General features: G+C 49.8%; 1 protein-coding gene across 10 annotated transcripts in view; it reads left to right on the top strand.

Annotated features, from left to right (window-relative positions):
* Nucleotides 1-27,590, top strand: part of MAP4 (microtubule associated protein 4) — a 135,946-nt gene that overhangs the window by 11,349 nt on the left and 97,007 nt on the right. For 9 of the 10 annotated variants that reach the window (XM_033055235.2, XM_033055252.1, XM_033055272.1 and 6 more), the window contains exon 2: nucleotides 16,377-16,429. The exons of the other annotated variant lie outside the window; for it this stretch is intronic. The gene's annotated coding sequence lies outside the window, so the exon portion shown is untranslated. The remainder of the gene's footprint in view (nucleotides 1-16,376; nucleotides 16,430-27,590) is intronic. 10 annotated transcript variants of the gene reach the window in all.

The following is a 27,590-nucleotide window of genomic DNA, read 5'->3' as shown; positions in this document are numbered from 1 at the left end:
ACCCTTGCTTCAAAGCAAGGGAACTTCCAGAGTGCCTCAGAGGACCTGCACTTTGTCCTTAAATTAGTTTTCAAATAAAAGATTGTAGAATCTCATTATTTATGAAACAGAAGCTTTGGATTAAGCTCAGATGTTCCTTTATTAGAGAATTCCAGCTCCAAAAGGAGGCTGGGTATCCACCAGCTGCACTTGCTGACTGATAACAGGCTTTTCAAAGTACTTTTCTTTCAGCAATCCTGTTAATGCTTTAAATTGAAGCCTCAACTTTTTTTTTGGTGGGATTAGGGGTAGGAAGGAAAAAAAAAAAAGCTAGATCAGAGGAACAAATGCAAATAATTCAGCCTGCCCAGCAGAGCAGGAGGTGAGGTGAGTCAGTTGTTGTGATGTGTTTGTAAGTCAGCAGGACAGTGTTATGGCATATTAAATTAAATCAGGGTGTAAGAGCTGGGACAACAGATCAGGCAAAGAGGTTCATGTATGTGGGGCTGTGCAGAACAGGTTTGGTTCCTGCCTTGTCCTTTTTTCATTTTGGATTTTCTTTAGGGTGCTGGGGAGGTGTGGGCTGTGACCTTGTTTGTGCTCTCAGTCCTGGGGACTCCGGGGTTCAGATTCCAGCTTGGTTCCTGCCTTGTCCCTTTTTTATTTTGGATTTTCTTTAGGGTGCTGGGGAGGTGTGGGCTGTGACCTTGTTTGTTCTCTGAGTTCTGGGGACTCTGGGGTTCAGATCCCAGCATCCACCCTGGGGTGGGAAGGACCTTAAGGATCATCCATGGCAGGGGCTCTGAGCTCTCCTGGAGCCTTCTCCTCTCCAGAGGAGCATTCCCAGCTCTCCCAGCCTGGCTCCAGATCCCTGTGCTGCTGGCTCTGCAGGTGTGGCATCACCTGAGGGGACAGAGGGGCAGAGTCCCCATTTCCTGATCCCACCCTGGCACAGGGTCCCTGGCCAGGCAGAGTTCAGCTTCTCACCCCCATCCCCTCAGTCCTTGTCCCCTGGATTGGTGCTTGGGATTGTCCCAGCCTTGCCCTTGGCCCTGCTGGCCCTCCTGGGGCTGACCCAGTCCCACCTGGCCAGGTCCCTGTGGCTGTGCATCCCTCCCTGTGACAACTGGGACAGCACCCAGAGCTCGGTGTCACCCCCAAAGTGCCCAAGGTGCCCCAGTCCCCGGTGTTGGATTTGCCTTTTCAGAGTCTCTGCAGCACAAAATGCCTTTTCCTGCTCCCAGCTCAGTGCTCTGTGCCAAGGAAATACCCAGCTCTAAAGGCTCAGTGCTGGCAAATAAAGATTTATCTGTGGCTGCCCCTGTCACCTTTGTCCTCTCAGCACAAGGTTTCACACCTGAGCTCACACTGAGCACTGCTCTCCCTGCTTATCTCCTGGGAGAGCTTTTCTGTTAATCAGAGTGCAGGAGCTGGGATTTCTAGGTGAAATGCTTTATGTTGTACTTTTCAGAAGCATAATACCAAAAAAGGGGATTGTGTGTTGGGAGGAGCATTTTCATCCACTAAACACTGTGTTTTATGGAATTGCTGAAATCTTATGGTTTTTAATCTGGAAGTTGCATGTGGATTGTGTTCTCTCAGCAAGTTTTTACTGAATTCTGTTATTCTGCTGATTTATTTTTTAAATATATTTTTGAAAAAAGAAAAATGGAATGCTTTAAGATGCTCACAGGGTTGACCAGACTCAAGGCAGGCTTTTGCTCTCACATGTCCTTTGTGTAAATTCTGGGTTAATTAAGTGACTCATTCATTCAGTCTGGCTGAGGCTGCACATGATGGGGTGAAGGAAAAAACAAACCCAGCACAGGGTGAAACTCTGAGCTTCCTTCTGGAAAGTGAGCAGGGAATAACAGCCTGTGCCTCAGTGCAGAGCTGCAGGGTTGGGAATTTCACAGAACACAATCAGAGGTTCTTTGATTCCTGAATTTCAGGGCTCCTGGTTTGTGTCCTGGCTGTTCATAAATGTGCTGTGATTTCAGTTCTGTGCTGTGCAGGGGCAAATCTGAATTCTGCACCATTTCAGCTGCACAGGGCAGGGATGGGTGGGGTGTTGGGTGGGAATTCCTGGCTGGGATGGAATTCCCTGCCCCTGGATCCCTGGCAGTGCCCAAGGCTTGGATCCCCCTGGGATCATGGAAGGTGTCCCTGCCCATGGGATGGAGTTGGGATGGTCCCTAAGGTCCCTTCCAACCCAAAACAGTCTGGAATTATTTTTTTTATTCCAGAAAGTTTTTTGCATGAAACACAGAAGCACTTCCTAAAACAGAAATCAAAACCTGGAATTCTTGTTTAGGAGGGTGATGGACAGACCTGGAAAGTAGGACCTGAAAGTATTTCTTCTTTCAAACACCAAAAAACCTCCCCAACCCCTCCAGAATTCATCCCCTCATGATTCTAATAATTTGGCTAAAAAATTTAAAGATGTCTTATAAATATTCTAAATCTAGAGAGGTAAAAATGTAAGAGACAGGGGAAGTACTGAACATTTTCTGAATAACCAAGTGGATCTTTCTGTAAAACATCTTTACTAATTAACCCAGAAAACGAAGCAAACTGAGCTACAGCAGCTTGTAACAAAAAGCTTTTTGATGGAGTTTGCTGGGAATGAGCTCATCCTGGTGCCCAACTGGGCACAGGGCAGGGCTGGAGCTGTTTGCTGCTCCCAGCGTGGGCTGGGGATGTGCTGGGGGGAGCCTTGGCCCATCCCAGCTCCCAGAGGAGCTCTGAGGTTCTTCCAGCAAGAATTTGCATTGTGGATTTGCTGTGCTTATTTATTTTTCTGGCAATTGCATCAAGAGAGTTGGAAAGGGAGTCTGAAAGGGCACAGAGTGCCAGGACAGGGGGAATGGCTTTAAACTGGAGGAGAGTAGATTGGAATTGTTTATTGGGGAGAAATTGTTGGCTGTGAGGGTGGGAAGCCCTGGCACAGGTACCCAGAGCAGCTGTGGCTGTCCCTGCATCCCTGGCAGTGCCCAGGCCAGGCTGGATAATTTGGAGCAGCCTGGGACAGTGGGAATGTCCCTGCCATGGCAGGGATGGAATGGGATGATCCTTAAGGTCCCTCCAACCCAAAACTCTCTAATGAAAAGCTGGTACAGAAGAAATGTTCCAATCTTCATGGACAAACATCACTTAGGTGTTTAGGTGGAGCCAAGCAAGGTTGAAATTGAAAATTATGCATCAGTGGCTCTTGGCTTCATAATTTTAAATTATTCCTTTTAAAACAGTGCAGTGAATCAGCGTGCCTTCTGTGCTTGCTATCTGTTGCTGTTTTTAAATACAGAATTATTGCTTTAAAATAAGCAGCTGATTGGGAAAACCACTTGTAGTAAAGGCAAACCCTGAATATTCAACTTGTGCAATGCTGGTGGGGGTTGACACTGGGGTTTTACTGAGTGGGAATGTGCCAGAAACGCAGAGTTTGCTTCATTCTAAGTCAACTTTCAACACCAGAAGTTGTATTATTCATTGTCCTTTCAGTTTCTCACCCTGATAAGCTGCTTTGTTGTCCTTGGAGGCACTGGGAGCCTCATGCTGGTTCCAGTTTGAATTGCAGTATCAGTGTGTAGGGGAGGCTGGAAGGTTTGGAGTCTGCTGGAGCTGCAGTACAAATCTTTTATTTCTGCCCGCTGAAGAAACGCTGAGAGCTGTAAAAATAACTGAAGTGCATGTGAGACAGTGTGTTAGACTTGTCTCCCCTGTCACTGGAATTGAAAGGGATGGGGAATGAATGAGGGTTGGAGTTGTAACAGCTCCTACACGTGAAGGCAGCAGGAGCTGCTGAGTTCTGGTGCTGGGGTGACTCAGAATTCCCCAGCTCTGGGTGGCTCAGGAGCAGAGTTTGGCACCGTTTTTGTTTCCTCCAGCTGTCAGATGTGTGCACAGGGCAGTGTCCCTGCATTCCCAGCTCCTGGAGCCATCCCTGAGCAGGGGGTGCAGGACTGGGAGCAGAGCCTGGCAGGGCATGGACGGAGCAGCAGGGAGGGAACTCTGCTGGAGCCTGGAATCCCAGAGTGGTTTGGGCTGGGAGGGAGCTTAAAGATCATCCAGTGCCACCCCTGCCATGGCAGGGACACCTCCCACTGTCCCAGGGTGATCCAGCCTGGCCTAGGACACTCCAGGGATCCAGGGCAGCCACAGAAAATCTGGGAAATCTGTCCCAATATCCCAATATCCATCCATCCCTGCTCTTCTCCATTCCCTGTGTCCTGTCCCTCCATCCCTTGTCCCCAGTCCCTCTCCAGCTCTCCTGGATCCCTCCAGGGGCTCTGAGCTCTCCCTGGAGCTTCTCCTCTCCACATGAACATTCCCAGCCTGGCTCCAGGTCCCTGTGCTGCTGGATCCAGGGCAGCTCTGCAGAGGGGTCTCCACATCCCCATGGCCCCAGCACTCCTGCTTTTCTTTGGGTGAATGTCTGGTACCAGGAATGTGTTTGTGTCTCAGCCAGGAACAGGTGAAAGTGTGGATGGACATATGAACAGCTGGGCTTTTTTTTCTTAATGAGTCTGAGCTGAACAGTTTAAAGTCCAGATTAGAAGCTGGATGGTATAATTATTTTTTAATTGGTCTTTGCAGTAAGAACCTGTGCCTTAAACCACAGAACTTTCTGAGTTGCAATTGCTGTGAGAGATAGGAATCAGGTGGATTAAGTACAGTGCTGGAAATTCATTTTATGTGTATCTCTGAAGCATTTCCATTCTGTAATAATTCAGTATTTATTAATGCAGCTTTTGATTTCTGAAGGCATTAGGTGAGGCTTTGGAGCAGTGAGGCTGCACTGATTTATTTGGTTGTGGTGTGAGGTAACACACGTTGTACTGGTTCCAATCTTGATGAGGAAACTGCTGCTGGTCCTGCTGCATTTTGAGAGCAGGAATTGCTTTCCTTGATAAGCACAGAGCAGGGATCAGAGCAAACACTTCCAGCAGCTCCTGATAACACAGGCTGAGAACTGCTCCTCTGCTTTCCCAGGGAAGGGAGTCTGTGGGGATGCAATCTTTGAGGATGCTGAATTTCTCCCTTCTTTTTTATTTTCCCTGTAGTTCTTACCCAGCTCATTGTTTGTTTAGTGTGACTGAACATTCAAAAATGCAGCAAAGTCAAAGTGCACAGCTCTCTTTTTTTTACATCTTGAGAGGAGATTGAGGTGAAAAAGGGACAGGACAGGAGGGGAAATCCACAGGCTGGGGCAGGGGAGGCTCAGGCTGGACATCAGCAGGAATTTCCCCATGGAAAGGGTGGGCAGGGATTGGAGCTGCCCAGGGAGGTTTGGGGAGTCCCAGGAATTCCTGGAGGTGGCACCCAGAGCTCTGGGGACAAGGTGGGGATCACAGCTGGGACTTGGTGACCTTGGAGATCTTTCCCAACTTTAATTGTGGGATGCTCAAGCCCTGCACACCTCAGGCTGGTCCTGCCATGACCAACCAGAGTTAAAATCTCTTGGTTAAGTGATGCTGAGCAGCACCTGCAGGTTTAGGGCAGGGTGCAGGGAGTGTCTGGGACCCTGTGTGCCCAATTCTCCATTCCCCTGTGGTGTCTCAGATCCTGCAGCACTTTGCTCCTGGGTTCTGGTTCACCACAGCTGTCTGCACCTTGTTGTGACCTGTCAGCAGCTGGTGGTGGGTGCTCACACTCCAGCCCAGCTTTTCATGCTGAATTGAACTAATCTGTTTTTTCAGGCAGTTGCATAACGGGAAGTGACTGCTCATCTTCTGTTCCAGTTATTTTTTGTTGGCTTTAGAAACCTTAATTTTCTCTATTACAGTTGTAAATAAACATCTGAGGGATTTATCAGGCAATTTCAGGGCTGGCCACTGTTGCCTTGAATTGGCTGAGAAGTGGCACTGATTAAAAATCTCTAGAAGCCATAGTTTAGCTGCAGAATTGATGAATGTGCTCCAGAATTTATCCACAAGATGGCTTTGAATCTTATTCTGACTGGTTTTCCTTTAACAAATGGAAACTTACCCCTTATAAATGGACTTTTTTTTTTTTTTTTTTTTGCTGGTGGGTTTGTTTTTCAATCTGAGTCTGAAAAGCTTGGGTAAGGTGAGTGTCTTTATGCCTTGGAAATGTGATCTGTGAGCTGAGAGGCAAAGAACTAAATGTTAATGACCTTAACCCTATCTAGCTGCACTGTCCTGACCTTTATCTCCATCTCCCCTTTCCCCAGGTACAGGTATCACTTTCTGCTTGCACCTCCAGAGCAAATCTGCTCTGATTTTAGCTGGGAATCTGAAATAACAGGAGAATCTTGGTTTTCTGTGGCTCTCCTGCACACTGTAGTGCCCAAATTCTTATTTTTGGGGTGGAGAGAGGCTGGCCACTCAGAGCTGACCTAACAAAGCTCTGCCTAAGCTGAGGTGCAGGTTCTGTCAGGTGTTGGGCACTGGGTCAAGTGGTGTTTTGAGGCTTCTCCTGAATTTGCCAGGAGAATTTGGGATGTTCCACGAGTGACTTCTGCCCAGTGAGGTCCTGACAAAATCAGTGTGTAATCAGGAGTTTAATATTTTAGTAGTTTTGGTATCTCAGGGCACAGATGTTACTTAATTCTTGTTAATCTAGTCTTTCATTGTGAAACTTTTATGTGAAACTTCTGGAAGTTATTCTGGAACTTATGGAAGTTTCATATTCTGAGTGGATTTGGTTTGAATTGATTCTAACACTTCATGTTATCTCTGCAGTGATTTTGAGTGTCACAAATTTCTGTAGCAGAGAATAGAGTCCAGAATCTCTGTAGTATAGAATCCAGCAAAAAAGATGGAGAGGGACTTCAGCTAAGAGCCTGGAATGACAGGAGAAGGGGGAGTGGTTCAAAAACAGAGAAATCACAGAGAAATCACAGAGAAATCACAGAGAAATCACAGAGAAATCACAGAGAAATCACAGAGAAATCACAGAGAAATCACAGAGAAATCACAGAGAAATCACAGAGAAATCACAGAGAAATCACAGAGAAATCACAGAGAAATCACAGAGAAATCACAGAGAAATCACAGAGAAATCACAGAGAAATCACAGAGAAATCACAGAGAAATCACAGAGAAATCACAGAGAAATCACAGAGAAATCACAGAGAAATCACAGAGAAATCACAGAGAAATCACAGAGAAATCACAGAGAAATCAACTGATGATGCAGACTTCAAACCTGCTGTATTTGTACAGTGGCAAATGTGTTGGTTTTTAATGTATTCCTTGAACACTGCTTGTATTGCTGTGTGGCATCATTTAAAAATCAAAAGTTGTAATGCTTTTGTCTAAAAAGAATGATGAAGCATAGATTTCCATTTCTTCTTCATGGGTATATTTATATATATATATATATATATACAAAATAACATTTTTCAGAGCTTTTAACCCAGTGTCCTGGTCATGCTGCCAGCCTGTATTTTGTTGAACTTTGGTATTTTTTATCTTTCTTCCTCCAAAGCATCCATGCAAAATCTACTGCCATAATAAGTTCTAACCTGAAAATCCAGGAATTAAATAAATCCAACCCCTCTGTTGTACTTTGAGGTCAAGGCTGGGGCAGTTGTGAGTTGGGGTGGAGCAGCTCAGGTCAGTGGTTCCACCATGTGTGACTCTGTAAAATGTTCCATTGACAAGCAGCAAGCAAAGCTCAACTCCAAGAGCACCCAGTGATCTCTGCATGGATCCTTTCCCATAAAATCCCTCCCAGGTGGGTTTGAATGCTCAGTGAGGGCCATGAACTGTCCCTGAGTTGTGACCTGCAGCTCCCTGGCCACCCACACAGCCATGGGATAATCCCCTCATCCTCCAGGACAGGGGCACAGGAGGAGCCTGTGACCTGCTCTAGGTGAGCAGATATTAATGGGCAGCTTGGGCACTTCAGTTATGAAACCTGGCAGGCATCAGCCTTGAAAATGTAAAGAGATTTCAGCCTCATGAATTTTCATGCTTTCTTCCCATAATAAAATATCAGAGATGGTTGGGAATCCTCCAGGAGCTGTTTGGCTTTGAAGCTGTTGTTGTGATAGCCTGCAAAGCCCAAGGAGATGAAAAATCCAAATTTTTCTGCTGTCTGCCCACAGTAGGGCCTGAGCTGACACTGCAGACAGCATTCCTTGATCTGGTGTAACGTGGTAAAATCACTGCTGGTGCCTGCAATTTCCTTCTTGGCTTTCCTTTTCCAAAGCTGAGGAGAGACAGTGTTTTGTGGTTCCAATGGGATTAGGGAGCTCTCCATGCTGGGGTGCATGGGTGTGTTGGATACAGAACCATGGAATGGTTTGGGTTGGTGGGACCTCAAGGATCATCCCATTGCCCTGAGCAGGGATGTTTATTCCACTGTCCCAGCTGCTCCAGCCCTGCCCAGCCTGGCCTGGGACACTGCCAGGGATCCAGGGGCACCCTGTGCTGGGGCTCCTCACCCTCCCAGCCAGGAATCCCTTCCCAATATCTGACAGAAACCTCTCCCCTTTCAGTTTAAAACCATCACCCCCTGTTCTGTCACCATCTTCTGCCTCTGGTTTTGTCTAAGCCCCTTTAGGTGTCCAAGCACCTTCACATTCCATTTTTGGCTGTCCACAACACTGCTGCCCATTGCTCTGAGCTGGTCAGGAAGGGTTTGTCATGGCTGAAGGGGAACAAATCCCAGGGGCTGTTCTGGAAGCATCCCCAGCCTTGCCAGAGGGGCTGTGGGAGCAGCTCCTGCTCTGGGTGTGGTGTGCCTGCAGTGAGTAACACCAGGATCCTTCTTGCTGGACGTGTTCAGCAGCCTGTTCCACCTTGGCTGAGGCACTTGGACTCTTTGAAAACCAGCAGAAATGGTGTTTTTGAGGATGCACTGGGAGATAAGCCTTGCAAGTGCCCTGTTTGTTCCAGCTGTGATTTGCTGGTGTGTAGAGGGAGGTGAGCTGGGCTGCTGGAGCTCCCAGCAGGCTGGGGTGATGTGAATATAAAATGAGTTCAGAGAGCTCTCCCAGGCTGGTGTCTCCTTGTGCTACTGAGTTTTGTGATGTTTGGTGGGATGTTTTATTTCAGGACATTTCCCATTGCAGCCTTTGACCCTGATTTTTACAAATCCTCTCCCACACAGTGCTGGGTGCTGTTCCAGAGCTGCCATGGACCATTCTCACATGTTTGCATGTGGCAGGATTTTACATGTGAGACTGTAACTCATCTGTGACATTGAGCAGCTCCTTCCCATTCCTTCCTGATGCAGGAAGGCCATCAGTTAGCTGGCTTAGAGCCTCTCATTAGTGGACAAATGGCATTTGGATAATGAAAGCTGCTCCTTCTCCTTTTTGCCATCATAGGGTTCATGAATGCTCCCCCAGGCTGGAGGCAGGATGGGCACTGGAGGAGCTCCAGCCTGCAGTGATGATTTCATAGTTCAAGGCTTGACTCTTGTATAATGTGTGTGTAACTGGGTCTTTATGAATCTCTAAATGATTAAAAATGCTGTTTCTGGCCTGTGGTATCCCAGAAGATGCAGGCTGGGTAATGCTGGCAGAGGGTGGGGATGTGCTTTGACAAATAAAGCAGATGACAGGAGTCACAGTGGATCTGTATTGATCAGACAGAGCAGCAGGAAGAATTCCTGAATTCTTAAACCGTCTGTTTTTAGATGTATTTTGTCTGGGCTGAAGGCTTTCTGTTCCCTGAATTGTTCCAAAAATAAATATTTCAGAAGAGGATTAAACTTGAATGTGAAAGACAGTGTTTTTTATGCATCAGTGTTCATGGAAGGAGCTGGTCAGAAATCACTATTCTTAAATTTGCATGCTCTGAATCCAAATTAAAGCTGCTTTCACCAGAACTACTCATCCACACGGGAGGCTGGAGGTGCTGGTGAGAATGCAACTGTGAGAGCTAATTTTAGCTAATTCAGTCCTGTGAGCAGCAGAGTCCTTCAGCTGTGAAAAGAGACACTTCACTCTTGCTTAAATCACTTTCTTTTTTTATTGAGCTTTGCTGAACAGGGACAGGCTTTGCTGATTCTCACCAAGGGCAAGTTCTGCCTTGGGTTTTGGTGCTGGGTTTCTTTTTGGTGTCAATCTGGATGTTGAGATTTGGGGTTTGTTTTGTTTTGACACTGTGCGCATCGTGTTCGAGTCCTTCATCTCAGCCTTCTCCAGCTGTTTCCAGGCTCCTGTCACACACAGCTTGTGTAACCTTCCTCTCTTGGGCACTAACAAAGCAGAGGGCTGTGGCTTCTGGAACTTTCCTTGCAGGTGAGTGCAGCCCTGGTGCCCTGCCCAGCCTTCCAGAGCCCTTTGGGAAGGTCCTTGGCTGCTCCTTGACCCTGCCAACCCATGAGTCACTCCTCCAGCTTCCCAGAGTCACTGCACGTTGTTTCTTCTCTTCAAATTGCTCCTGACATCCCAGAATCCATGGTGCTGTACAAACAGCCCCACTTGTGCAGCTGCTCCTTTCCTGTCTGCCTCTGAACCTCACTGGGTTTTAACTTTGTCAGCCTGAATCGCCGCCCGAGACTCTCGTTGGAAAGTCTGTCCTCTCTCATAAGGATGAAAAGTGGCTGCTGCCAGAGAGTGGCTGCTGCCAGAGAGTGGCTGCTGCCAGAGAGTGTCCCTGCTTTGCACTGGAAGGTTTTCATCCTTCCTGCACTGGGACTCCATCTCCTCCTCTGAGCAGCAGGACTTGCGTGACTGCCGTGGAGCTCTGCCGTGCTGCTCATGAATATTTCCCTAGAAAATTATTCACTCTTCAAGTGCACTGGAAATACATCCTGTGTTTTGAGGACTCTTTAAATTATAAGTCTAACTTAACTTCTCTTGGGAGGAGCTGTGCTCAAAAGCCTGGAATGAAATGTGAAAGCAGTCTCTTTCAAATCCCAGAATCATTTGGGTTGGAAAACATCTCCAAGGTCCAGGCTGTGACCAGTCCCCTCCTTGGGGACATCCAGGCATTCCTGGGACACCTCCAGGCATGGGGGGAGCCTGTTCCAAAGCCTGGCCACCTTTCCATGGAGGAATTCCTGCTGGTGTCCCACCTGAGGCTGTTCCCTCTGCTCCTGTCCCTGTTCCTGGAGCAGAGCCTGATCCCCTGGCTGTCCCCTCCTGTGCAGAGCCACAGGGTCCCCCTGAGCCTCTTTCCCAGCTCCCTTCTCCATTTCTCCTGGGATTTACTGTCAGCTTTATCCAGATATGCCAGTGTGGGAACAGGAGTTTGATGCTGACCAAAAATCCAGTGAGTATTTGGTGGTGGTGCCCATGAAGGTAGAAAGTCCATCATATATCTGTGAATAAACTCTTGGTTTAGGGTCTTGGTGACCTCAGGAACAGGCAAGGTGACAAGGTTTGGGTTGTGGCCCAATTCTCCATCTCAGGGAAGGTGTCCCTGCCCATGGCAGGGATTGAAATGAGATCTTTAAGGTCCCTTCCACCCCAAACCATTGTGTGGTTCTGTGATTCCTTGGCAGGTTGTTGCAGTCAGGGAAGAGCCAGGGGTGGAAATCTGAGCTGCCCAACGTGCATTTCATGGGCACTGGGTATATTTAGCTCAGGGCTCAGCAGCCTTTGCCTTTGGAGCTGCATCTGACACCCTGGGGCTGCTTTGCATGTGGAATGTTGGAGCTGGGTGGGCAACGCCCCTCTTGGCTCCTGTGGAGAGATCTTCATGGGCTGTGTGTGCTGAGACAGGAGCTATTTAAAGGGAGCTGTTTATCCACAGCTTTGGAAAGCAGGCCTGAAGGGTGAGAGAACAGGAAACTCCAGGCTTGAGGGGCTTTCTCCTGCCAGGCACAGAAACAGCCCTGAATTTGGGATGGGAAGGCAGAAAGTGCTGCTTGTGTAGGGAGTTGAAGGGAGCTGATAAGGGTTTCTGATATGGGGATGGCACATTCTTTCTGTCTGTTGTGAACTCAGTGGCACTGAAGTGCATTCCACCTGGCTGCAATCAGAGATAATGCAGAGCATTGCTCTGCTCCCTGTCTGGCACCATAGCAGGGACAGTCACTGTGCACAGAGGACTGGAGGCTGTCCAGGGATGATCAGTGGTGAGGTGGGTGTGGGAGGGGCTGTTTTACATAATTCTGGGTTCTTACCAAGGTGAGCTGGGTGTTTTTCTCAGGACCAAGCAGAGCTGGGAGCTCATCCTCCAAAGGGCTGGCACTGCAAACTGGCAGAGATGAGCAGGTGCTGCTAAAGCAGTAAAAACCTTCAAAATTACAAAAACCTGAAAGGAATAGTTAATGTTTGCCCTGAAATATGGTTTGATTTTGGAATTCCTTAGGATAACCACTGTCCTACAGCTGGGCTGTGCTTGCTGAGCTCTCAGGTGAGAGCTGGGTGTAACCTCAGGTAATCAGTGTGGTAATGGCATGCAGGGCATTCAGCCCTTCTGGGAGGGGAATCTCGAGTTGGAGAAACCCTTGGAATGTTCTGCAGGAACAGGATGGGGAGCTGAGGAACAAGAACTGCTGGTGCAGGATGTGGAACTGGATCTCACAGGGACAGCAAGCAGGAGCAGCCTGCATGCTGCAGTGCCTGTTCCTGCTGGTGGCATCCAGGGAGGAGTGACAGTGAGGGGATCCCTGCAATCAATCAATCAGGAGATCCCTGCAATCAATCAGGGGATCCCTGCAATCAATCAGGAGATCCCTGCAATCAATCAATCAATCAGGGTATCCCTGCAATCAATCAGGAGATCCCTGCAATCAATCAGTCAGGGGATCCCTGCAATCAATCAATCAGGAGATCCCTGCAATCAATCAGGGGATCCCTGCAATCAATCAATCAGGAGATCCCTGCAATCAATCAGTCAGGAGATCCCTGCAATCAATCAGTCAGGAGATCCCTGCAATCAATCAGTCAGGAGATCCCTGCAATCAATCAATCAGGGGATCCCTGCAATCAATCAGGAGATCCCTGCAATCAATCAGTCAGGAGATCCCTGCAATCAGTCAATCAGGAGATCCCTGCAATCAATCAGTCAGGAGATCCCTGCAATCAGTCAATCAGGAGATCCCTGCAATCAATCAATCAGGAGATCCCTGCAATCAATCAGTCAGGAGATCCCTGCAATCAATCAATCAGGGGATCCCTGCAATCAATCAGTCAGGGGATCCCTGCAATCAATCAGGAGATCCCTGCAATCAATCAATCAATCAATCAGGAGATCCCTGCAATCAATCAGGAGATCCCTGCAATCAATCAGGAGATCCCTGCTGTGCCTTGGTGCTGCTCCTCCAGTCAGCTGGGGCAAACCAGTGCTGGGGAGGAAGGAAGGAGGTTGGGAATTTGGGCTCACAGTGCATGGACTGGTATCTCTAGGCATTAAAACAGCTCTCAGGAGGATTTCTCCAAACTGGAGAACAGCCCTGGTTAATCATGGGCCACATGAGTTGGGGTTTGATGGATAGATGGATTTTTTCCTGCTGTTCAGAAAAATTCTGGAACAGAGTCTTCCTCAATTTATCATGTGAAGGGATGGGGTAAAGCCTCTCAGATTATTTTAAGATCCAACACATAATAAATCTGTGCACCACCCCTTCAATTCAGCAGATCTGCTGGTTTGGGGTAAGAAGCACAGATATTTAACACTTCAGCTTGTCACTGAGAGCATCAGTTTTACCATGGGGGCTGTTAACACCACCACAGTACAGGAATTCTGCCCTTTAGGGTTACTTAGAGAGCAACCAGAGGTGCAGCTTTACCAAAAAAAAAAAAGTTGGTTTGCCCAGGCCAAGAACCTGTGGTGGATTTTGTCTCCCAGGCTGACCCAGCCCTGCCCCATTGGAGCTGGAGCAGTGCTACAAAGGGAGCTCCTCTTTCTCAATTTTTACAATTCTGCCTGAAAAGAGAGGCTTTATTAACAAATAAGGTAAAGTTTGAGTGGTTTGTGTGCAGAGAGATTGGGATCTCCTGTGTGAGAGTGGGTCACAGCAAGGACTGTGGGATGGGAGCCAGGGGAGCAGCAGTGGGGCTGTGCTGCCTTGGGAGGGACTCTGGGTGTTCTCCAGTGGGAGGGAGGAGCCTGATGTGCCAGGGATGGATGGATGGATGTCCCTGATGTGCCAGTTTTTGCCAGGGATGGATGGATGGATGTCCCTGATGTGCCAGTTTGTCCCAGGGATGGATGGATGGATGTCCATGATGTGCCAGTTTGTGCCAGGGATGGAATTTCCTGATGTGCCATTTTGTGCCAGGGATGGATGGATGGATGTCCCTGATGTGCCAGTTTGTCCCAGGGATGGATGTCCATCCCTGATGTGCCAGTTTGTGCCAGGGATGTCCCTGATGTGCCAGTTTGTGCCAGAGATGGATGTCCCTACTGTGCCAGTTTGTCCCAGGAGTGTCCCTGATGTGCCAGTGTGTCCCAGGGATGGATGTCCCTGATGTGCCAGTTTGTCCCAGGGATGGATGGATGGATGTCCCTGATGTGCCAGGGATGGATGGATGTCTGTCCCTGATGTGCCAGTTTGTGCCAGGGATGGATGTCCCTGATGTGCCAGTGTGTCCCAGGGATGTCCCTGATGTGCCAGTTTGTCCCAGGGATGGATGTCCCTGATGTGCCAGTTTGTCCCAGGGATGTCCCTGATGTGCCAGTGTGTCCCAGGGATGTCCCTGATGTGCCAGTTTGTCCCAGGGATGTCCCTGATGTGCCAGTTTGTGCCAGGGATGGATGTCCCTGATGTGCCAGTGTGTCCCAGGGATGTCCCTGATGTGCCAGTTTGTGCCAGAGATGGATGGATGTCCCTGATGTCCCAGGAGTGTCCCTGATGTACCAGTGTGTCCCAGGGTGGCTCACCTGAAGCCAGGATGTGGAGAAGGGAGCTGTGGGTTCATGGTGAGTGCCAGCAGTGTCCCTCTGTGGGGAAGAGGAGTGTCTGTGTTATCACACAGAGCTTGTGGATCCTGAATCCTGCACCAGAGGTTGCTCCATTCCTTAGTGAATGTGGAATCAAAGCCCTTCTGAAGGAGCAGGACTCTGCTGGAATGCTTTTCTCACTGCTGAGTGTTTCAAGGGACACTTTTCACTGGGCTGTTTCCTCATTTAGCTAAAAGCTCTGGAATTTTACTGCTCTGGAACATGAAATGTCCATCTGTGGGAGAGGCACATGGATCAGTGTTTGTCTGACTGCTGAGCAGGTACTGAGATATTTTCCTGGGAGACTGCCTTGATGACTTGCAGTGGTGGAAAGCAAGTTGGACATTTATTTCTCCATGTGGATTGAAATACTTGAATCCATGGCTCAGTTTGTGTTCCCTTCTGCAGAGGGGCTATCAGGAGTAATTACTGGGATAGAATATTTTTTAACAGCTGTATTTGCTTCACAATTATCAACAGAATGTAAAATATTGGGTAGAAAAATTTGGAACACAACACCCAGGTGAGGAGATGGTTCCCTGGTAAATCTGCTGGGAGCTGCCCTGGAATGATGGCAAAAGCAGGGACAACAGCTGGAGCAGATAAAGGGGCTGTGACACGGAGGTGGCTGTCACAGGTGGCTGGGCAGTGTGACAGGGACTGACAGGGCCCTGTGAGCCCTTAAGCCATTCACTGAGCACCTGAAATGCTGCTTAGGGCAGGGATGTCCTGATCAGCCTGGATTAATGCAGCTTTAATGCTGTGTTTGGGGAAACCTATTAAGGTGTGCAACGAGGGAGGAGCTGACACTTTTCATGGAATGTCCTAAACAGCTTGAGCAGGTGGTGGTGGGAAATAACAACACAGCAGGGTTGGAGTGGGGGAGATCTGGAGGTCAGGCAGGCAGGGTCACCTGCAGCAGTGACCCAGGGATGTGCCCAGGTGGGTTTGGGATGTCTCCAGGCAGGGTCACCTGCAGCAGTGACCCAGGGGTGTGCCCAAGTGGGTTTGGGATGTCTCCAGGTGGGGTTTGGGATGTGCCCAGCTGGGTTTGGGATGTCTCCAGGCCCCCCTGGGCAGCTGTTCAGGGCTCTGCCCCTCCATGGGAAGAGGTTTTTCCTTCCTGCTGCTGAGCTGGAACCTGTTGTGCTCTGCTCTGTGGTCACTGCTCCTTGTCACTGAGCAGAGCCTGGCTCCCTTCTCCTGGCACACAGTTTGGGATCTGCATTGATGGGATCCCCTCTGAGCCCTCCCTTCTCCTGCAGTCTCTGCTCATCAGAGCCCTGAACATCTCTGTGGCCTCTGCTGGACCCTCTCCTTGTGCTGAGGATTCCAGGACTCTGGATATTCCAGCTGGGCCTGACCAGGGCTGAGTGGAGGGGCAGGATCCCCTCCCTCAATCCTGATCCCAGCAGCAGTGAGATCTCATTCCTCTTGAGGAGGCAGCACCAGGAAAAGCTGCCTGGATCACTGGAGGGAGACTGCAGCACAATCTGTTAATTCTGAGTAACACCTCTCTTGTCCCAGCAGCCCTGATTTGCCATCCTGTAATCACAGTTCCTTCTGCTTTGTCTCTTGCAGATAAGCAGTTTCTGAAGACTGCAGCACCTGCCCAGGGAACACCTGCTTGTGAGGTAGGAGCTGATTTTCTGATGGCCCAACACCAAATGTTTAATTCAGAAGCAGAGGTGTGGCACAGCTGTGTGCACACCAGAACACAACACCAAATGTTTAATTCAGAAGCAGAGCTTTGGCACAGCTGTGTGCACACCAGAACAGCTGTGCTGGGAACTGCAGCCACCCCCCAGAGATCTGAAATGAGAGTTCTGCCTCTGGGAACCTCCATGGAGCAAACACACCTGGAATGCACTCACCTCTCATTGTGTTCTCTTAGACCTTCTAATTACTGCTCTTTGTACACCCTTCCAGTTAAAATCTTTCTAGGCAGGATCATAGAAAAGATTTGGGTTGAAAGGGACCTCGAGGATCACCCAGTGCCACCCCTGCCATGGCAGGGACCCCTCCCACAGTCCCAGGGGATCCAGCCTGGCCTTGGGCACTGCCAGGGATCCAGGGGCAGCCACAGAAAATCTGGGAATTCCATCCCAATATCCATCCATCCATCCATCCCTGCCCTCTGGCAGTGCAGCCATTCCCTGTGTCCTGTCCCTCCATCCCTTGTCCCCAGTCCCTCTCCAGCTCTCCTGGATCCCTCCAGGGGCTCTGAGCTCTCCCTGGAACTTCTCCTCCCCAGATGAACATTCCCAGCTCTCCCAGCCTGGCTTCAGAGCAGAGGGATATTTAGATATATATTTCAGGTGTTTATTAAAGTTTCAGACATTGCTGGGGTTCTGTTTGGGATGACAGGGCTGGTGTGGAACTCCAGGCTTGTCCTTTCTGGCCACTTCTTCCCCTGCCTTTTCTGCTTCAAGGGGCTCACATCTTGTTTAACTTGGTCACACAGATCTTTTTATCAGAGTAACAGGACTGCTAAAGATTAAAATGGGTAAACTAGGCTAAGAAAAACAAATCTGATTTGATCTGTTAGGAATTTTTTATCCTAGCTGTCCTTTGGGGACAATAAAGCTCCCCTTCACTGGGATCTGCCATCAGGTCTGTAATCAGGATGTTCAAGGTTCATGTAATGTGGTTTGGGGAAGGAATTACAATTTATTCCTGATTTCTGTATGGACTGAGAGATCCAGGTGTCTTCTGCAGAGCAGTTTGGGATTGTTCTCAAATGCTGGTTCCGTCTGGAAGTCCTGAGAGGAATATCTGCTGTTTTCTTCACTGTTTCACTTTGTGCATCTGCCTTTTCCTGGAGGGAAGGCTGAGCTGGCAGTGGCAGGGCTGGCACCACCCAGTGACCTTTGGCTGCAGCCACATGGATGGAGCTCAAAACACCTTGATGTAACATCTCCAGCTTCATCCCCTGTCACCTCCTGGAACTGCCTCACCAGCCTCCTAACACCTACTTATGGGATAAAATTATTCCTCAGGTGCCTTTTGTTAAAATGGCAGATGCACAGATAAAGTTCTTTATTTTCAGTGGGGCTGATGCTGCTGTTTGGGGTGGCACTGGAGGAGATTCCTGTGTCTCTGGGGTGGCTGGGAGATGCTCCCTCCCTGTCCCTGAGATGCTCCCACTGCTCCCTGGGGCACTCCCAGCTCCTGCTGTCAGTCCCAGGGCTGTGGCCAGCAGCCAAACCATCTTAAGTCGTTGTCTCAAAGCCACTTTGAAGAGGAGCCAAGGAAGATGGCTTATCTCCCCTGGGTGGGATGGAGGGGGGCTGTGCCCACGTGTTGTCCCTGTGGCCTCAGTGGACCTGCAGAGGTCACAGGAGGTGGGGTGGGGTGGCAGAAGTCACAGAGGAATGGGAGAGCTCTGTGTTTTCCTTCCTGCACCTGCCAGCCTTGAGTGAGTTTTGTTTTTCCTCTTTTCTCCCTGTCTTGGCTTGGCCCAGTGTGGTCTGCAGGTCTGAAGGCTCCTGGGATGTGTGGGCTCAGTTTAGACCTCATGGAACATCTCCAGTTGGAAGATCCCTGAGGGATCATTGAGTCCAATTGCCTGTGTTTCACAGGACCACCCCAAAGTGAATCCCATGGCTGAGGGTGTTCTCTGACAGGTCATGTTGACCCTCCCAGCCTGTGTGGGGAGGTGACTTTGCCATCAGGATTTTCCTCCTTGCACCTCCCCACTGCCCAGCCCTGGGAATTCCAGCAGAGCAGTCCCAGCACCATGTGCCTCTCTCCCCACATCCCTTGTTCCAGGCTCCAGGACGTGCAGAGCAGGCAGGTGTTTCCCCCAGGCTGCACTGGGCAGGCACAGTGCTTCCTGCACTGATTTATCCAGGAGTGTTCAGTGCTCATTGACTGGGGCATGAATAGCAGCAGCTTCCTCCCCCACATCACATCCTCTGGGAGGCTGGGAGAGCAGCAGGAAGGAGGAGAAGCCTTGCTGGGAGTTGGGCACTGCCTGGGTGAGCTGGCTGAGGGGTGTCTGGGTTCTTTACAGACCTGTGAGCTCAGACTGTGCTCAGGAACAGCCTCAGCTCCTCCTGCTCATTGCACTGGGAGCAGTGTTTGGACATCCCTTAAAATGCAGACCCTGACCATGGTGGTGGCACCTGGATCTTTGTTTGGTTCTTGTGTTGGTTCCACGTGTACAGGTGGGAGAAAACACTTCTGAAACCTGCAGGATAAATTTATATTTGTTGTGTAATGGCTCTAACTGGGGAGAAACACCCACAGACCCACATCTTCAGGGTTTTATTGGGTGTGAGGCCCTGGCACAGGGTGGGCAGAGCAGCTGTGGCTGCCCCTGGATCCCTGGCAGTGCCCAAGGCCAGGCTGGACAGGGCTGGGACACCTTGGGGCAGTGGGAGGTGTCCCTGCCATGGCTGGGGTGGCTCTGGATGGATTTAGGGTCCCTCCACCCCAAACCATTCAGGGATTTGAGGATTCAGAGTCACTTTGCCACTTAAGGTTTTACTTTCTTAAGTGATGTGGAAAGCACCCTCAATTAAAATCAAAAGTTTTGTGTTTTTATCAGTTCTACATGAATAGTTATTTATTTAGTCCCCTCTTTTTAGAAGGGAACTGCTGTATCCAGGGGCACCTCAGTGTGGCACTGGACACTGTGATGAGAAAGTGAATCATTCTGCAGAGAAACCAGCACACCCTGCCTGATAACGCTGCAGGGACACCTGGAATGCCTTTGATTGCTCTTTCTTTGGTGAAATCTCAGCTTTTGTTGTCTAAGCAAAGCCTTGTTTTCCAGGCACCCTCGAATGTGTTTGTTCTCAGGAGCACGGAAATGCAAATACAATGGTGCTTGGGCTGCAGCAGCTCCTCCCTTCCTCCCCCTGCCTTCCTGCAGGCACTTGGGCAGGGGGGAGCTGTTCTCCTGCATTAATTCATGGCAGAAAGGGCTGTTCTTCCCCCTCTGCCACCCCATCAGACTTCTCAGAGAGACAATTCACTCCTTGAGAGCAACAGCTAGCACAAGGCCTCGTGCTGTGGCTCCTCTTGGCACTTCCCCAAGCTCCTGCCTACCAGCACATCCCATTTTTAACCAGATAAGCCACACAGGCACTGTTCTGCTTGAACTGAGGCTGCATTCTTCTGCTTGCAACATTTGAGCTCCTTTCCTGCAAGAAAAACTAAGAAAACTCAATCCTGAGTGTCCCAGCCTTAGGTCTGCAGCTGTTTTTGGGAGTTGTTGCCCCAGTGTGGATTTGATGGATGTAGCTGGGCACTGGGAGCTAATGTTGGTTGATCTGTCAGTCAGCAGGAATTCTGTCACTGAAACCAGGTCAGGATAACAGAAAGGCTCCAATGCAGAATTTGTTCTTTGGCCTCACTGGGGAGGAATTGGGCTCAGCTGTTGGATGTGAGCAGTCACTTGGCCTCACTCTGTGCCTGTCATCTGCTTTTTTTACTGACTGTTGTGAACTTTGTGTGGCAGGAACAACTTTGGGCAGAGTTATTTCTCTTGAGTTAGCAGGGCCTTTCTTGCCTGAGCTGGAGAGCAAATGGATGTGGCTGTGGCACAATAAATGGATGTGGCTGTGGCACAATAAATGGATGTGGCTGTGGCACAATAAATGGATGTGGCTGTGGCACAATAAATGGATGTGTGTGTGGCACTGCAAGGCTGCTCCCTGCTCAGGAGCTCAGTGATGCTCCTCTGGCCCTGGGCCAGCTGTGGGGCTGAAGCAGCTCAAGAAAAATCCCTGGGATCCTCTCAGGGAATAAACATCCCGTGAGAGCAGCAGTGTCCCCCTGCCTGGGCAGCAAATCAGCAGCTTAGGGGCTGGGCTGGCAGCCTCTGGCTCAAGGGATGAGCTGTAGGGCCACAGGGGGGCTGGCCCTGACCTGCAGCTTTCCTTGCATGCCATGGTGCTTTCAGAGCCTGCTGGGTTTATAAATCAACAATCTGTGAGTTTGGAAAGGGGTGGGAATGTACCTGCTGAACCTGTGCTCTGCTCCCTGCAGATGAGATTCAGTGTCCCTGTGTTTTCAGCACTCCCTGGAGCTGTGTTTTTGTGTCCCTCCCCTGCTCAGGGGGTGCAGGGCTGCTGTAGGAGTGTGGTGCTGCTCCTGCTCTGGCACTGGGGATGCTGAGCTGATTCACCATCCCAGGAATTGCCTGGCACAGGGACAAGGTCCCTCTCTGCCCCATGGTCCCTCAGAGCATCCCCTGGGCAGGTTTGGGGTGGCTCACTGCACCTTTCCCTTCCCCACACCCTGTTCTGAAGCTCTGTTACCCTCCTCCTGTCCTGGGGAGCTGTACCCTCACCCCCCTTGGATCACAGACAGGCAGGTTTTGCTTCCCAAGCTGCCAACAAATCCTTTCCTGAGCTGGTGTAGCCCAGGTGTGATCTGCACTTTCAAAGCTAAAAGCTTCTACCTTGGTTTAAAAGGATTTCAGAGTTTTGTCTCTCTCACCTGTGTGTAGGCACAAATATCCCTACTTAGAAGTAATTCTATTAAAGTGGAATATGTTTAAATCTGCATTACACCTATTGTGGATTGTCCCCAAGAGGAACAAAATCCATACATGCCAAAGGTGGGGCAAAAAAAAAAATATCCCAAAGGTGTCCTCAGCAGGGTGAGGAACAGGGATATCCCAAAAGTGTCCTCAACAGGGATATCCCAGAGCAGTCAGGAGCAGGGTGAGGAACAGGGATATCCCAAAGGTGTCCTCTAAAGGTGTTCTTAACAGGGTGAGGAACAGGGATTTCCCAGAGCAGTCAGGAGCAGGATCAGGAACAGGGATATCCCAAAGGTGTCCTCAACAGGATCAGGAACAGGGATATCCCAGAGCAGTCAGGAACAGGGATATCCCAAAGGTGTCCTCAGCAGGGTCAGGAACAGGGATTTCCCAAAGGTGTCCTTAACAGGGTCAGGAACAGGGATATCCCAGAGCAGTCAGGAGCAGGGATATCCCAAAGGTGTCCTTAACAGGGATATCCCAGAGCAGTCAGGAACAGGATCAGGAACAGGGATATCCTGAAGGTGTCCTCAAAAGGTGTTCTTAACAGGGTGAAGAACAGGGATATCCCAGAGCAGTCAGGAGCAGGCTGCACAGCTTGGAGCCTGCCAGGTGTATTCTGCTCCCACCCTAGATGTGCTTTAGGGACTTCAATTCTCCATGAATTCCTGAGCACCTGAGCAGGAGGGAGTTTTGTTGCTGTGGGTGCAGGGGATGTGCCTGTGCATGGTCCTGGGCACTAACAGAGCATTTGCTGTTCCTTGTTAAACATCTGCCTCCACAGGGCTCTGTTGTGGTTTGCAAAGGGCAGCCCCTGACCTCTGCACAGCCCAGCATCTCTGTTCCACTTCCAGGTTCCTCTGGGCATTGCTGGGGTTTGAAAAGGCCACCATCCTCAGAGGCTGCTGCTGACTCCACACTCCCTCACTTGCTGTAGCCAGGATCTTGCAGGATTTGCAAATAGCTGAAACTCATTTCTTGGTATAGAAACGCTTTGTTTCATTCTTCCAAAGCTTTCTTTGACCTTCCAGTAGTGTTTGAAAGCTTTTAAATATTGTTTTTTCTTGACAAATCCCCTTGAAAAAGCATTGCCAGGTTTGCCCTTCCCCTCCTCTGGAGCACCAGGCTGGTGCTGAGTTGCCATGAATGAAAATTCTCCACTCAACTTTCTCATGTGGAAGCTTCCAGCCCTGTGTCCTGATGGGCAGGTTCTGGTGCTCTGTAATTATGTTGTCAGAAGGGTTTATTTTAATTAAGAGTGCAATAGCTGCTCTGATCCAGTCAGTGACACAACTGGAATTGCTCTGGGAAAGGAGTGGAGCCTGTGGAAGTGGAGTGGCTGGAAGCAGAGGTGGTGTCCAGCCTGTGCCTGATCCCAGACTGATTTCAGAATTCATCCTCTCTGGCCTTGCTTTCCCTCCTACACTCTCAGATGTGTGTATACACATATTTATGTGTTATTAGATTTACATAAGGCAAAACCATGAGTTGATAAAGGCACTGAGGGCCTGATACTCAAACTATAATTAGGCTGGACTAAACCTCTGAGTTTTTTTCTCACAGCATGACTTGAACTCATTCTCCTCTCTGGGTTTGTCCTTCAGTGTTTGTGCTGTACATCTTAGAAATTGAGAACAATGAAAACAAAATCCATTCTTTTGGGAGATGTGTACATAAGATAAACATGGAATAGGATGAATTCAGAGGAGCTCATGTGAACTTTTGTAGTGCAGCTTCTCCCTTTCTGTGCACTCCTGTGGCACTGAGGTGATGCCACAGCAAGAATGAGCAGGTCCAGGTGGGAATTGCTGGGTGATGCTGCTGTGCCATCCTCCCCTGTGTCCCATGGAGGGTGGGCAGGGGCAGGAGCCCTGCTGGGTTTGCTGTGGGAGGGATGGGAGGTGGGATGTGGGATGCAGGCTCCTCCCTGGGCTGGCTGCTATTAAAGGAAAGCAGCTGACAGGAGCAGCTGCTGGGGCTGGGGCTCAGCCCAGCATCCTCCAGAGAAAGTGCTTTGCAAACAGCCCTCTCCTACCCTGCCCCCCCCTCTCCCTGTCTGTGCCAGGAGCAGAGGAACTCTTTCCCATGATGGATCAAACTCTCCTTTTTTGGTGCTGCCTCTCCTGGGGAGCAGCACACGAAATCCCCTGCACACCAACAGCCAGGCTGGCTCCTTAGAGCTGCTCATTGGGGAGCCACAGCTCCCAGGGCTGGGCAGAAGGTGGGCAGACTCTCTTTTTCCCTTAGATAAATATTTATGATTTTTGGAGTCCTTTTTAGGGCTCTGACTTCAGTGCTCGTAGGCCTGTGCAGAGCTCACTCCTGAAAGTCCCTCACAGTTATTATCTATGAACTCATCTTCCATGTGGCTTTTTTGAAGGCCAGCCAAGAGCATTAATCCCCACCTTCTAGAGTCCCTAATCCCTGCTGGGGCTTAGAGGGAAGTTATTCTTGTCCTCCCAGTGAAGCTGCTCTGGCAGAGCATCTCTCTCTCCCTCTGTAACTTAAGGCAAGTTTATTAATGTGACTTTTTATCAGCATGGACAGGGTACAGCTCTGGATGGAGCAATCCAACTTGGGCAGCCTCACCCCATCCTGCTGAGTGCTTCATGGCACTGACACTGCCCAGAGGGAGGGAATCATGCAGGAGCTTGGTGTGCTCTCATCTCATCTCAGGCATCATTACCAAGAGGAAAAGCTCTTTGCAGGCACCACAGATCTGGTTTGGGAATGGGTGCAGCCCAAGCAGGGTGATTCTCTGCAGTTGTATCACCCTTCCTCTCCTCAGCCTGACATTCCTGGAGCCTCCCAGCTCTGGTTTTCATCCAGCTGTGGCTGTGCTGCTCTCCCTGTGTGAGCCTCCCCCTTGCAGCATCCCTCCTTGCTCTGTGTGCTGTGGCTCCAGGAACACTCCAGGCTGCTTCAGGTGGGTTCCTTCCCTTCCCTGTCCTTCCAGGGGACTGGAGCAGCTCTGCCTTGGCTCTGTGCTCGGTTTGGTGCCTTTGGGCAGCTCTGATGCTCAGTCAGGTGTCAGTGAAGCTTTGGGAGGTCCTGGCAGGGAGCTGAGCTGCCTCTGCACTGCTGCCTTCCACGGGGAAATTGCAAAACAGCCCTCAGGCTCCTGGACAAGTGCAGAACAATTGCAGTCACTGCCAGGAATGCAGCAGGGCTGCTCTCTTGGGTGTCTGGAGTTTTCTGTCTCCCAGTCCTGTGGGCAGAGTGTGGCTCTCCAAAGCCTGAGAGCAGCAGGAGCTGCTGTGGAGTGTCTGAGAAATCAGCCTGGTGCTTCAGTGCCCTCAGCCTGGGCACAGGGGAGCCTGGAGCAAGGCCAGGAGGGAGCTGATGGAAAAGCTGCAGGTGAGAGGCTGGAATGAGGCTGGAATGAGGCTGGCAGAGCTCTCAGTGCAGCTGAACACGGGGCTGAGCTGAGCTCTGTGCCATGGAAATGCTGATTCCAGAGCCCTGCTGGGAGGGTGGGCAGCTCTGGCACAGGTGCCCAGAGCAGCTCTGGCTGCCCCTGCATCCCTGGCAGTGCCCAAGCCAGCCTGGACAGGGCTGGGAGCAACCTGGGACAGTGAGAGGTGTCCCTGATTACAGCAGGGGATCTTTAATTTCCCTCCAAACCAGAGCATCCATGGTACCAGGTACCTGCACATGTGTGTGTGTATTTAGACAGGCTCAAACAGGAATTCTCCCCACTTCTCCTGCATTTGGATATTCCTTCTGCCTTGATCTTCCACAGAGATCTGGCTCCAGCTAGTGTAGTTTGATTTTGCATAAGTGCAGAATGTTGACTTTATTTTTAAACTGCTTTTGCTGAGTTGGAAATGATGTTAATGAGGGCCATGCAATATGCATGTTAGCCACCACTGGAATTCCTCGAAGTCCTGAAGTGCTGGTGTTTATTTCTCTGTTCCCTTTCCTCTGCTAATAACAGCCCTGGCCACAGAGATCCCTTTGTGTGCAGACCTGGAACCTTCCATAATCCCTGGCAGTGATGGCACCAGTGCTCTCCTCTCAGGAGCTGTGCTGTGAAGAGGGAAATGTTCAGTGGGATGGGATGGGATGGGTTCAGGACAGTCCTGCAGCTCCAGTGCAGTTTTTCTGGGTGCTGGGAGATTTTCCTTCATGGACTGTGTGACATTCCTCTGCAGTTTCACAGAGCCTTGAAGGTTGAAAAAGGCTCCCAAGGTCACAGAGCCCAACCTTTGGCTGCCACCCCCATATCAACCAAACCACACTTTAACTCAAGTGGCCTTGAGTCATCCTGGTGTTATTGCCTCCCCTGGATGCCCTTCTGGTCCTACACTTTCCTTAAAATCCCTTTACATTTAAGAAAAAAAATGCTCCTTTTTTTTTTTGTTGACTCAAAACCAGATAATTTTAATATTAGTGACTATCCACATTTTAAAAGAGCAGGTGGGAACTGCTCTGGTAAAGCTGGGAAATGCTGGCCTGGCATTACCTTCAGTGATGGATTTGAGTTGGAGCTCCACACTGGAGAGAGGAGCTTGTTCTGCAGCTTGCCTTTGGCTAGTGTGGGATTCCTGCCTGGTTATCCTTGGAGACAAAATCATTCCATGAAGTGTGAGCTCTCCAAGGCACGAGTGGCTGCCAGGCAGGAAGAAAATAGAAGTTTCATCAAATCTCCAGAAATGGAGAGTGTCTTTTTAACATTGCCAACGAGGCAGGAGTGCTGGGGGACTGTGAGCTGCCTGCTCTGCTAATTCATGTGGCAGCTGAATAATTGATGGTGGGGAAAGCACAGCTCCTTGCTTTACCAGTGCTTTCCTAAGGGAAATGGAGCTGATGGAAATGCTGCTGATTATGGAGCAGAAATCATCATTAACTTGCATGCAGAGCTGGGTTTATTTGCAGTACCAATAACAGCAAAATTAATGCTTGAGAGAGAGAAATGGCTCATTCCCTGAGGAATGAAACCCTGCAGTGGATGGGCACCCTTGGGGAGCCTCAGGTTTCCCCAGGCAGGTGGGAGCAGCAGTCAGAGGCTGTTCCTGGAATCCCTGAGCTGGGCCTGACCTGAGAGTGGAAGGAGGGAGATGCAGACAGAGAGAGGAGGAAGCAATCAGGGCTGAAGTTCTGCCTCAGCTTCGTTAAACCCATCTGAAGTGAGAACTGAAAACTTCCTGTTCATTGTCTGTGTGTGGCCATGAAGGGATTGTGGAGGTCACTGAGAGCTGCAGGAAACCTTCAGAGCCATTTCATGGTGACACTCCTGGAATCCCACACTGCTTTGGGCTGGAAAGAGCCTTAAAGCCCATCCAGTGCCATCCCTGCCCAGGATCCAGGGGTGTCCTGTGCCAGCCCCTCCCCACCCTCCCAGCCAGGAATTCCATCCCAATATCCATCCATCCATCCATCCATCCATCCATCCATCCATCCATCCATCCATCCATCCATCCATCCATCCATCCATCCATCCCCTCTGGCAGTGCAGCCATTCCCTGTGTCCTGTCCCCATCCCTTGTCCCCAGTCCCTCTCCAGCTCTCCTGGATCCCTTCAGACCCTGGGAGGGGGATTCCTGAGTGGAAATCCTTGTGCTGTCCTTGTGTTCCTTTCTGGAGGTGATTGGAACTGTTTTCCCTTTACTTGTGCATTTCTGGCTTGTTTTCTGTAGCAGCTTGGAGGCTCTGGGCTGGCTGAATTGATGAATTTATTCTGAGTAACTCAAGTGAGCCAGGAGGAGTTTGTGCTGAGAAGGGAAACAACTCTGCAAGTGCTCTGTCTGTTCTGGGAGTCCAAGCTTAAAATCATCAAATGTCCCAAACCTGCTCCCTTTGTCCCCAAATCTGCCTCCTCTGGTCCTGCCCTGTCTCTTGTCCCTCCCACAGGAGGGCAGCAATCATTAAACCCTATAAATAATAGCTGGAAAAGCTCTTGCTGTATTTATGGATTGTCTGAAGGAGAACCTGGCTCTGTGACTCTCCCTGAAATCCTCATTTGCTGGAAGTCCAAATGTGCACTAGAGATCAGGAATATTTGATGTGCTGCTCTCCCAGCTCACTCTGGTCCCAACAACACCTCCAAGCTGAAATTTGACTTGATTTTGCTGTGGAAATATCTGGAATCTCCTAATTAATGCTGGTTTGATGATGCCATTGGTGCTTGGGCTGGCCCAGCAGGTCAGGAGCATCCCAGAGATCTGGACCCCTCTGCCAGGGGGGTGGTACCTGCACTTCTGGGACTCCTTGGGAAACTGATTCCTGAATATAATTCTGGAATCCAAATATCCTGAATATAAATCTGGAATCACCCATTCTGAGGCTGGTTTTTCCAG

Source organism: Catharus ustulatus, chromosome 1, assembly GCF_009819885.2.
Source record: "Catharus ustulatus isolate bCatUst1 chromosome 1, bCatUst1.pri.v2, whole genome shotgun sequence".
In the NCBI taxonomy this organism is placed as follows: Eukaryota; Metazoa; Chordata; class Aves; order Passeriformes; family Turdidae; genus Catharus; species Catharus ustulatus.
The sequence above is the reverse complement of the archived record's forward strand: the minus strand, read 5'-3'. Positions and strand labels throughout refer to the sequence as shown.